We start from the raw sequence: 12,378 nt of genomic DNA on the forward strand, positions 1-12,378 counted from the left end.
TGCGGTGAGCGTGGATCGAACACGCGACCTTCAGATCTTCAGTCTGACGCTCTCCCAACTGAGCTATCCCCGCAAAGTTATTAGATGGTCTTCTATAAATTTATTTGTTCAAGATATCTACTTGTCATTCAATTCCTTATCCTTAATGCTGAAGTTGAACTACTAAATCAGAAATTCAGCACTGGATGGTTGCTCCATTCAGATGAAATTAACAATAAATTACATGTAATTTGTGGGATTGGGTCATGCTTAGTAATCAATCCCCTTATAATTCCCCTTTTATAGTGCTAATTGGGTTCTTGCAAATAAACCTTTAAGATGAACAGCATTGCAAGCTCCTTCAATTAATTAATGTTGCATTTACTTGACAAGCGATATCATCTCAAGACAATTTAGAATTTCTGTGAATCAGATTAATAAATCCAAAAATTTAGATTTATATACAATCTGTTACGGCTACAGCTTCCACTTCCTGTTGATACACAGGAATCCGAGAATCCTATCTATGGATGGTTAGTTGTTTTCTGATTCTTAATTACCGAAAAAAAGTTGTTTTCTGATCAGATGTGAAGTAGATTCTTACGAATTGCTAGAGAGAGAGAGAGATGGGATTGGAATGAGAATCTCCGAATGAAGGGGCTCAAGGGAAACAATCTCACCTTTAAAGGGTCTCTCTAGAACATATTTGTTATGCTGAAGGAGTTGAACTACCTAATCAGCACTGAATGCTTGCTCCATTCAGATGAAATAACAACAGAATTAATAGCATTCAAACCAACTAGACTACATGACTGAGAACGGATGCCAACATATATATGGTCTTAATTAGTTCAAGCATTTTAGCAAATTTAATGAAGGATGTAAATGTTATTTTGTGAGACTGGGTCATGCCCAGTGATGAATCTTCTTATAATTCTCTTATACTGCAAATTGGGTTCTTGCAGATAAACCTTTCACATTAATTAACAACCTTACAAGCTCCTTCAATTACCTTACCAGCGACAACATCTCGAATAAATTTTAGGGTTGCTGTTAATCAGAAGAACAAATCCAAAGTGTAGAGAAATTTAAGATCAAGAGAAAACATAGCTTGAGATTGTGGATAATTGGTCTAGTATCCAACTTAGAGATTAGATAATGCAATAGTTGGTAGATTAGTGTGGTTTAGATTGTATTAATCTATTTTGTCATTCAATGTCTCAATATCTATTGATTTTGGAGACAATTGATGTACGATTGGATATCATGCACTAAAACCATGATGATAAGGGACGTGTGACATTAAAAATGCTCTTAGCCAGCGGATTCTACGTAACGTACGTTCATACAAAAGAGACGAAGATAAATTCATATGCATATTAAGGAGATAGAGATCAGAATGTTACGTTTATAGTTCTAGCATATGTTTTTACAATGTTTAAACTCTATAGAAATTCATTTATTGAAAAGAGAATTCTTTCTAAGAGAGCATAAGTGTCATCCTTACTTATCAGTGAATGAGTTTGAATCACTCCCTTGTCGGAGAAGAACAATGTATTTTCCTAACGGTTTTTAACCACAAAGTCGAAATGGGTTCCACCTATGAATATTAAAAAAATAATAAAAAGTAAGAATACACTGGATTTTATGTGCGCCCACTCTCTATTGTGTGGTTGAAAATTGTCATGAAATGACATTGTTCTCCCTTGACGGGTCAGTGATCCGGACTCTCTTTAACGCATGGAAAAACCTTGTAAATAGGATTTTTAATAGTTTTACGGGTGGACTAGTCATTTCGCCCCATTATTTAGTAAAACCACAAACCACCAAAGAGCTTGTTTGGTTACTTGAGTTTGGGGATTTCAAATCTATAGATTTCAAATTTATGGAGTTTTGATTCATAAAATTAATTGTTTGGTTAACATGAATCTTTGGAATATTGAAATCTGTAGATTCATCCTAAAAAAACATCTATGGAGAATGGAGTCATGATTCAAATGTTTAATGCTTTTATAGTCAAGGGTGAAATCTAGATTTTACCTCATACCCATAAATCTATAGATTCACATTTTTAGTTTAAAAAGGTGAATCCATTCACACAATCAAATGGGTATAAATCTCCCATTTGTAAATTCGGAGATTCAAATCCCTGGAATATTCATGTAACCAAACCAAATGCTTTGAAGTAATATTGGGCTTTGATCTAACATGTGTTTATAGAGAAAGAAAAAAAAAAAAAAAAGGAAATAAATTCTTTTTTGGTAGAAAAATAGAAATAAATACACATGTATTTGAAGGTGAGAAAAACAAAAAAGAGATTGAGTAAAACCAGTGACCACCTAACAACCAAGTATGTGCGTTTTTATATGAACCGTGCAACAATCTCCATTGCACGGTTTTCTCCTTTCCGAAATTATAAAATCATCAAGGCTTAGAAAACTTAAATGTCAAGGCATTAATGGAAGTTACTGAAATCCATTGCTATGGGCAGAAAATAGTATTAAATGCATGAGACAAGTGGTACGTAGGTACGTAAATATGCATGCATGCATGTAGGCATTTTGTTAATCCCTCAGTGTTTTTCTGAATTGTTAATCCTTGCTTTAAAATTTTCATGTTCTTAAGTTCTTCCATATTTCCAACTTCAGTACCTACGTTTTGTCTACATTTACATTATACCTTTTGACAAACATTGAAATGGTAATCTCCAAATGTATATGCTTTTCGAGGTCAATTCTCTGGACGATTATGAAATATAAGACTTGTATACTTCTTGAGTTTGAACACAAGTATATACGATAGAAGTGATAAATGTTCAGAAAAATAAAATGTCTAACTATTGAAATTATGGGAAGAACTCCTAGCACACACTATCATTTTCTCAATATTATTTTTACGAATAATGGATAACGCAGTATGCTAAGCGTGTTATATTGCTCGTGGCATGGAATAAATTTAAATGCAATATGCCAGAATTTTGCGTGTTCCTTTGTTTGATATAATATGTAGAGTTTTTTTACGTGTGAGTCTTTTTAGTGGACCATAAACTAATGTTGGGTCTCTTTAGTGTAATATATTACATATGGGTCTCAATCAGACTAACACCCTTAGTCGCTGTTAAGTATATTCAAATTTCAAACATGAAGGGACCAAAGTGCTCCTCAAATTATTTTGATCATATAAAGAAAAAAAATATAATAACACAATGTATTAAATAATATGAAGGGTATTTTGATCATTTCATGCATGTCTAAATTTTGAATATACTTAACGACGGCTAATGGTGTTAGTCTGGTTGGAACCCACACATAATATATTGCACTAAGAAGACTCAACATTAATTTATGACTTTGTGGTCACAAGAGGACCCACATGTAAAAAACTATAATATGTATCATCATAATTTTTTCTTCGAACATTTTTATTATATGATTAAATTTTCATATTGGATTCTATACTTTGGGATTGCCTAAATAGTTGCAATTATCTTCTCTTCTAGCGCTAAAAGTTTCGATAGACAAGTTGAGTCAAGTTCTTTAATATATCTTACACTAGAAGAGTCAAATTGACCATTCTCTCACAATTTCTCCTTTCCTTAGAAACTTTATATGTGCAAATTGACCCCATCTCCCCAACAATTTCAGAGTGACATGCAATCCATCTTTTGTATTCTTCTTCAAAGATACCATAGATGCTCAATGTGTAATCTTTGGCTGCTTCCTTTAACATTGCCACATCAGCCCATAACTTAGGAATCGTATGATTGGAGTTAAAATCCTCTATTAGTTCATCCAAACGCTGCCTTTCAATTGCCTTCTCATACCATCTCCCTCCCCACACCACCACTAAAAAAACTAAGGGGAAAACACAAAACAATTAACGACCAAAGACCTCTGATTATAATCTTTATTAGATATAACTCCATTTTGGTTCCCATTAGATTATATTTGACCATGGAGCCGTTCATTTGTCGTTAGTCAGACCAGAGCTTTTATTTTAGCAAAGACATTCATTGTATTGAAATAGAGACTTTACCTTCCCAATGAGCAATAGGGTTATTTTCAGCCAATGGAGAGAGGGTCGGCTGAACATCAGGCCAGGGAAAAGGCACAACAGAAGAGTGAGTGGTTGTTTCCTTCCTAGTCAGTTCTTTGCTCCTGCTTCGGTTCTCAACCATGAAAAGAGAAGACAGAGAAGAAGTAGATGAAGATGAAAATATGACTCTGTCCCTGCTAGTTTGGTTTTTAGCCATGAAGAGAGAAGGAGATGGGTTTTTCACTGCTTGTTTGGTTTGGTTTTCAGCCATGAAGAGAGAAGATGAGATGGAGAAGAAGAAGTTGAAACGAAAACAACTATCCAAGTTTTAGCGGGAAACCAAATCAGAGAATGGTAAAAAATGTTTCAAAATAAGAAAAAAGATTTTGAAAATTTAAAATCGTGTAGAAAACGGTAACGTTGTTAATGTTAACGACGTTAACGTTAACATTAACATCGTTAACATTGAAAACGTTAACTTACTTTTTCTCAGGGACATGTGTCAAGCGGAGAGGTGTCTGAGGAGCACAAACAGGGTGATGGTCCAGACTCCCAAATAAGTGGGCCCTATACACATAATGGAATATCTATCTCTTTCCTCCTCGAATCAAAAGATTACTATGTGAAGATCCTTGTGTGCATGGAAGAGATTCATGCATGCATTAATTAGAATATGCCTTTTTAAGAATCCCCTTGGATTTCACCTAATAAATAAATCTAATAAATTGTTTGAATTTCTATAAATAGTCTAGTTTTAGCAGTGATAACACACATGTTTCTCACTTATATTTCCCTGTTACAGATCTCTGATGCCTCCTTTATCCTCCTCTTCTTGCGTTCTCTTTCCTTTCCATTATTTCATGCTTTTATATGCATTTTCCTAAACCTTCCTTTACTGAGTTCTTGAATTTCATCTTTCTGAGGTTTCATCTCCATGTAATGCTTTTAGAGTCTTCTTTCTCCTATTTTCGTACTTGGGATTTCAATCTAAATCACTCAATTCAATTTCTCTTCTTCTTCCTTTTTCCTTCTTCTTATCATGATGCAGAACCAATCTCAGGCTACTTCAGACTCAAGCAACAGCCAAAATCCATCAAGTATAAACAATGAGATAGAAAATCTGCAAGAAGTGAACTCGATTCATCGATGCAACTACTGCTTCAAGACTTTCTCAACCCCACAAGCTCTAGGTGGTCATCAGAATGCTCATAGAAGACAGAAAGATGAAGCAAAATGGGCACGTCGACGATTGGCAAATAGCAATCGATCTGCTTCCCGTTCAAGAGCCAACCTTTCTGCAAGAAACCATCATGGTGGAGATGGGAGATCTGAGCATTCAACAACCAGCATGTTCAATCCAGTGATCCAATATGAACCACAAGTTAGGCCCCAATATTTGCAGAATCCTGCACCTAGTTACGGATTCATCCCTGTGATGCGAGTCCCAGTTGTTGGAAATCCAAATTACTTCCCATATCCACCAGCGGTAGAGGGCGCTGCATGGAATTCACAACCTCGTGAGTTGAATCTTCTTGGACAAGTAGGGCAAAAGTTGATGGATGAAGAAGAAAATGAAAATGCAAATGGAGAGCACTCTGAAAGTTTAGATCTAAATTTAAAGTTGTAAAAGAAAGTGTTTAGGATCTCTCTCCCTCCTGTTACTTCCTAGTTTGAACTTTTAGTGATCTTCCTTGTAAATAAAATTGCTTAAATAATATTATCTGTTCAAGAGAAGTTGAATTATTTTTATATTTTTTGTAGTATTTGACACCATGTCAGTTAGAGAAACAAAGTAGGGGAGAAAAAATGGTTTGTTGTAAGTTGTAACTACTTATTAAGAGTTTTGCTGAGATTTTCTTTGTTGATCTTAGTCCATTCAAACCATAAAAATTCAGTAGTTCCCAAGAATCTTTCACTAAAACACTCAAATCATGGCAAGGAAGATATGGTCATTTTTTGTTTCGGATTTGTGGTATGTATTGATATTTTTTCAGGGTAAGTAACTAATTTTGATATTAAATGAGCACCTGAACTTTTAGAAGCTCTCGAAACAAAAGCTTCATGAACTGCAAAAATCACAACTCAAGGCTGCCCGTGCAGCTCAACCCAACAAGAATTAGAAAACCCCATTTCACCTTGTAATGCCACTTTCCACCAAGTGACCTAACTTAGTCCCAAACCATTGGGTCATTTGAGTTCGGCAACCTCAACCTGATCAACCGTCAATGGACTGGGGGAGCTCGACCAACACAAAGAGGAGATTCGATGTTGGCATTTTTGCGTGCATTACTGAGTCACTTTCCTTAAGACTTTATTTTCTCCCACCACTGCCCCATTTCACCTTGTAATACCACTTTTCACCAAGTGACCTAACTTAGTCCCAAACCATTAGGTCATTTGACTTCGACAACCTCAACCTGATCAACCCTCAATGGACTGGGGGAACTCTAACCCTTAGTAGTGTCGAGAAGAATATTCCAACACAAAGAGGAGATTAGACGTTGGCACTTTCGCGTGCATTACTTAGTCGCTTTCCTTAAGACTTTATTTGCCCCCACCACTGTATGTAAGCAGGTTTTAGCAAATGGTCTCCTAGGATACAAGAAACCCCCCACCCCCACAAAAATTGTCTTTAGATTTTTGTTATGCATTAACAAATCTGAACACAAAGTTCTTGTGAATGTCAATAGTCCATTTTGTGATCGGGAAGAACCTATTAAATAACTTGGGTCCCGATTTCCACTTTTCGATGTGGGACTAAACTTTCCTTAAAAAAAAAGAATAAATACTTTACTTAATTAATCCCAATGTTCCAATAAATATATGTCCATTATAATTCAAAATATTACGAGTAGTCCTTGAGTATCAAGTACATTATTGTTAAACAATGGATTCGCTATACTGTTTCCAAAAGAGTTTCTTCTCTTGCTCATTTCTTAAGGCATTTTTTGTATCAATTCTCATTCTCTACTTCGCCTATTGAAAGAAATGAATGTAATAATCCATTTTTGGTCTAAAATAAAAAATGATTTGGTATATAAAAAATATGTTTGTATTTTCAAAATGATAATGAACAATGAAAATAAATGTCTTTGGGCTAAATATTTTCCTATACCTCTATTTGTTATCCTAAAGTAATGAATAGAAACGGACCTAGGGTTTGGAATAACTTACATATTATTTTTCCTATCCTTAGAGGAATGATCTATAAAAAGCGGCAAATGGAAAGGAGAACTCCCTTTTGGTTTGATCCTTATGTTCTGGAGATCTAGGATCATAAAATTGGTGAGATTGTTCATAATTTTTCAACCATGAAGAGCTTGTGTTGTAGATGTGATAGAAAGAAAAGATCTTTCAAACAAAAAAATTCAGAATTCTTTAACCCCGAGTGTTGCTAATATGTTTTGTTCTCTGCCTCTAAACTTTGGGCTTGATTCTTGAAAACTCTGTTGTCCAAATCTAGAGACTTCTTTACCACAAAGTTGCTGGTCAAGCTATTTTTAAATTGAAATTGTCAAATCCTAACTATGAGTTCTGCTTGCATTGCTGGATTTTTTTTTCTAGAATATATATTTAAGCTCAGTCCTGATCAATTCAAAATAATGTAGCTGTTGTTGGGAATTTTTTTAATTATTATTATTTTTGTTTTGCATGTATTACATGCAGGATCACAGTTAATGCAATCTTGTCAATAATAAATACCTCAATCCAAGGATTGTCTTATCTTATGTGGCTAAGTGGATTAGTGTTCAATGTGTTCATCCTCCAGGCGTTGTGGAGCCTAAAACCTATGGTTCTTGTTTTAATGCCATTGAACACTCAAATCTTTTTTTTTTCGTATCAGAACCAATAACTTGTAATTTTATTATTTTAATATATGCAGGGTTCATAGGACATGGTTGAACCCGGCTATGTTGAATTTATGATTCTTTTTGGGTGGTTCATTTCAGATAATTTCTATGGGTTTTGTTTAGTCTCATAACTTTTTTGCAAGTTGTGCTTTCTTGTAGGTTTGATCTAAACCCTCCAGTCAATAGTATTCATAAAACTCCTTACCATACTGCTTCTGCTTCTGTAAAACACACCACAGAAAGTGAAAAGTTTTCATGGATGCCACCATCACCATGGAATCCATCTCAATCCACAAATTTTCCACACCCAATTAAACTATGGGCTGTTAGGCCTTTCATGAAGCCAATAAACTCAGCTTTTACATTTGTTCTGACTCCAAGAACCAGCGAAAGGAAGAGAGTACCCTAGCACTGGAATCTCTATTAATCACACCACCCACAAATGTCCTACCAGGATATGTATGATTAGTTGATTATACACAAGAATGTCAATGAGTAACTAGAAATTGAACCGTTTCGAGCTGAATTTCAAATGGTTAGGTATTGAAGCTGGAAATAGTTTTATGAACCGAATGCTGTTTCGATTTAGATCTAGCAACAGGTTCAACAGATCCAACCAGATCCGAACCAAATATCCATTCTACACTCAGCCCTTAGATTATTTCTTATTTCAGCGATTTTCAGTTTCTTATTAGTTACTTCTAGGGGTGTAAACGGACCGGATTCGGATCGGATAGTGGTATGTCCATATCCGCATCCTATTATATTTGGACGGATTCGGATAATATCCTATTGGTTCTCAGACGGATTATGATGATAATCGGATAATTATTTTCTTATGTAGATTCTTCTAAATAGGCATGAATATAGATTTAATACAAGTTTTCGACTGATTACATCATTACCTTTTTATTTGTCAGGGGTAGGTTTGAAATTTAAGAATTTAGCAACTTTGGTAGTTATTTTAATAGAAAATCTAAAAAAATAGTCATATATCGTAAGTAAAATTTATAAAAATAAGAATAATAAATCTAAATAAGTAAGTTAATCGGATAATTTTGTCGGACGGATAATAATTGGTAAGAAAATGGTATACCATATCGACATCCTATTAATAATCGGACGGATTCGGATACCCTAAACGGATGCAGATACAAATTTGAAAGCGAATTTCGGTTATCCATTTACACCTCTAGTTACTTTAGAAGTTTTCAGTCTCCTATTGGGATCATATTTTCTTTTTTTTTTTTCTTTTTTTTTTTTAAATCTTAAGAATTAAGATCCCATACTAGTGACTAATTTCCTAATCTAATCCCTAAAAACTTATTTGGTATTCGATAAAAAATGTGACATTACTTTTAGAGGAGTGTGGCTCCTGTGCATATGTGGAGTAGTTATAAAACACGTGGAAGCATTATCGGGTCGAGATTCCCAATTTTGAAAGAGGGTGGGATGGTCATTTTATCTCATTGAATACAGATCACACCCCTAATTTTTTTTTTGGCACAATTAAGGAAAAATTGAATTCATGGCCAATGCAGGGTTGGTAGAGTGGTAGAGATCCATGCTTCTCAGTGGATAGGTCGTGAGTTTGACCCTTACAGACAGCTTCTTCCCCCTTGAAGATGTAATCAAGGTGTGCGCCCAGATGAACCTCAGCTTCCAAAAAAAAAAAAAAAAAAAAAATTTTTTTTTTTTTTGAATTCATGACTTCTTCACTAAAATGTGTTGATCAATGGTCAACTGAGCTAATCCTTTGATAGTGTTCTCGTGTGAACACTTTAAACTTTTTTAGTCCCAAGGGCAATTAAATATAAGTGACATGCATTTATAGTTTAAAAAAAAAATGAAAAGAAAAAGGAAATAAATAAACATGCATTTTTTGGGGAAAAAAACATGCATATTTTTGGGAAAAAAAACACATGCATTTAAAAGTGAAAATATGAAAAAGAGAAGAAGACAGTTATAATCCGGATAAGATTAGAAAACATACATAAGGGATTTCATATCCATTAATGGGAAAGAGGCTTGTGTTGCACGCAAACCTTATGACTAAACATAAGACTTAGAGAAATGACTATTTTGCCCTTGAGATCTTTTCCTTCTGAGGAGAGTTGGTAATTATTACTATAACCTTATGTATAGGCAAAAACTGTACACATCAACAGAATTTGTTTTTTCTTAAAAAAAAATAATATTAATCATAAAACCATAATCCTTAATAGAACTTCATCAAAACTAGTGAGGTAGTGAGGAAACTAGTGATGTTCACAAACTCATGTTCTTTATTATATTCTCATTCATAAAAATAATAACCTTCAAGCATCACTTCTAGTCATATATTTACCAAAGGAAAAATCTCTAATCATATAACTGTTCTATAAAATTTTCCTTTGAATCAAGGGACTAAGCCAATCAAATAGCATATCAAAGATAATCGAGCACATTATGTTCGTAGGTCTGATTTTCTATCCAGTAGCCTCTGTTTCCTCTCTTTTTTTCCGGGTGTTAATTTTAACTACTTTATATTTCATTTTTCTTTTCCACGTGCTCAATATGCTGACTTAAGTACCTAACGTTTATCCGTCTTTACAATCTCCCGACAAATATTTCGACTGCCACTCTCCAGATGTATATGTTTATCGAGGTCAATTACCTAATCGACAGACTCAAAACGTGTCTACTTCAAAAGTATAAATAGGAATGTGCAATAAAGGTATACATGACTGAAAATTTAATGTCTAACTACCGGAAACAATATCGTAATGAAGCTAGCTTCCGAATAAAATTAAGTCTAGAATTGTATACTTATGCTTATGTTCATGATAACTGTAGTCACATGGTAGTTAACTTGTTTCTATTAGTAACACTAAGTTACCTTGATGTAATGAGCATCTTTCTCCTTGGCTGGGAATACTAGATTATGTAAATCTTAGATGAACTCAAAGATTTACTTCGAATACTAATTTTTACTAGGAGTGCGACCTAGGTCAACATTCTCATGTATCTATTTCTTTTCTCAAAACAACAGGGGTATATAAGTCTTTTCATATGGGGGAGTAGGGAAATTGACTCGCTGAAGTCGTGAAGAACATAGTTCTCTTTTGCCAAAAGTTACTAGGTGGTTTATAGCCTCTGCATACTTTGTAATCTCCTTGGATCCCAAATGAATCGTCTAAATTCCTATAAATAGTCTCACCAAGGCAATGAAAAACACAAATCCTTCATCTCATCTATCCCTAGCTAGTATATTTCAGGGCTCTGAACTGTTCCTTCTTAGGTATTTGTTATCACTTGTTCTTCATCCTCCTCCATTCTCTATTTTCTTTAATTATTTTCTTATATTTCATCACCATGCATGACTAAGCCAAGGGTTTTCTAGGTCAAGTAATTCATGAAAGCCTCTTGAAGAGCACACTTCTAATCTATTTCCTATTTCTCTCACTTGTCTTCTTTTTTCTTATTTTTGGTAAATCTCTAACTCGATTTGTTGAGGTGCAATTGTTAAAACCCTTTGATCAGCAGAACCATAAACCATATCAAACTCTAGTCAATTGATCCTCCTCTTCATTTACTGCGTTCTTATTTTTCAACTTTCGTACATTTCATCACCATGCATGACTAATGAGGTTTCTTACAGGTTGAGTGGTTCATAAAAGCCTCTTGAAGAGCCCACTTTCAATCTATTTGCTGCTATATCTATTACTCGTTTTGTTGAGGTGATTCGGAACTTCTCTTTCTTGTATGTCAATCTTTGGAATCTCAATCTAGTTACTTTAACTTCATCTTCTTCTCCGTTGTTTTTGTCTTCATTTTCTTTAGGTTCCAACCTGATCATGTCGAACGCTTCGGGATCAAGCAATGGCCAAGAGCCACAACCTAACCCAAACCCAGATGCCAATCAGCGAGAGGTGCAGTTGCTTCATCCTTGCAACTATTGCTCTAAGGCTTTCAAAACTCCACAGGCTTTGGGTGGCCATCAGAATTCTCATCGAAGAGAGAAAGTGGTAGAAAAACTGAAGCATCGCTTGGCAAAGAATAGAAATCTCCTTGGTTCCTCCACCTCAAGAGCCATGCTTTCTGAAATTTTCCATATTGGAGATTGCATGGGGAAGCTGCAGCCAATGTTTCAACAAGAATCTCCAACTGGGTTTCAATATCTGCCCAACTTTGCACCCGCAGGTTATGGATATGGATTCGTTCCTGCGATGCAAATGCAAGGTTTAATGGCTCAACTTGGGTTTGTTGAAGGTCAAGTTCCAATGGCTGGAAATCCATTTTACTGTCCACATCGACCACCACCACCAATAGAGCGTGGTGTTGCATGGAAGAAACCACCTCGTGAGTTGAATCTTCTGGGAAACGAACCAAAAGTGCCGCAGGTGAAAGGAGACGTGAAACCTGTTGAGAGTGTCGAATCCGTCGAATCAACCACTGCAGGTGCAAAAAGGAGAAAGGCTGCAGATGCAAATGGAAATCCAGGCTGTTCAGGAAATGTGGATCTAACTCTCAG

The 12,378-nt window shown here is 35.1% G+C and overlaps 1 non-coding gene across 1 annotated transcript; it reads right to left on the minus strand.

Annotated features, from left to right (window-relative positions):
* TRNAF-GAA (transfer RNA phenylalanine (anticodon GAA)) lies at nt 1-73 on the minus strand. The gene has a single exon. It is a non-coding gene; the product is annotated as a tRNA-Phe (tRNA).
* Between the last annotated feature and the right edge of the window lie 12,305 nt (nt 74-12,378).

The sequence above is a fragment of the Hakea prostrata genome, chromosome 11, assembly GCF_041222555.1.
Source record: "Hakea prostrata isolate BN-2017 chromosome 11, UWA_Hpros_2, whole genome shotgun sequence".
Lineage (NCBI taxonomy): Eukaryota > Viridiplantae > Streptophyta > Magnoliopsida > Proteales > Proteaceae > Hakea > Hakea prostrata.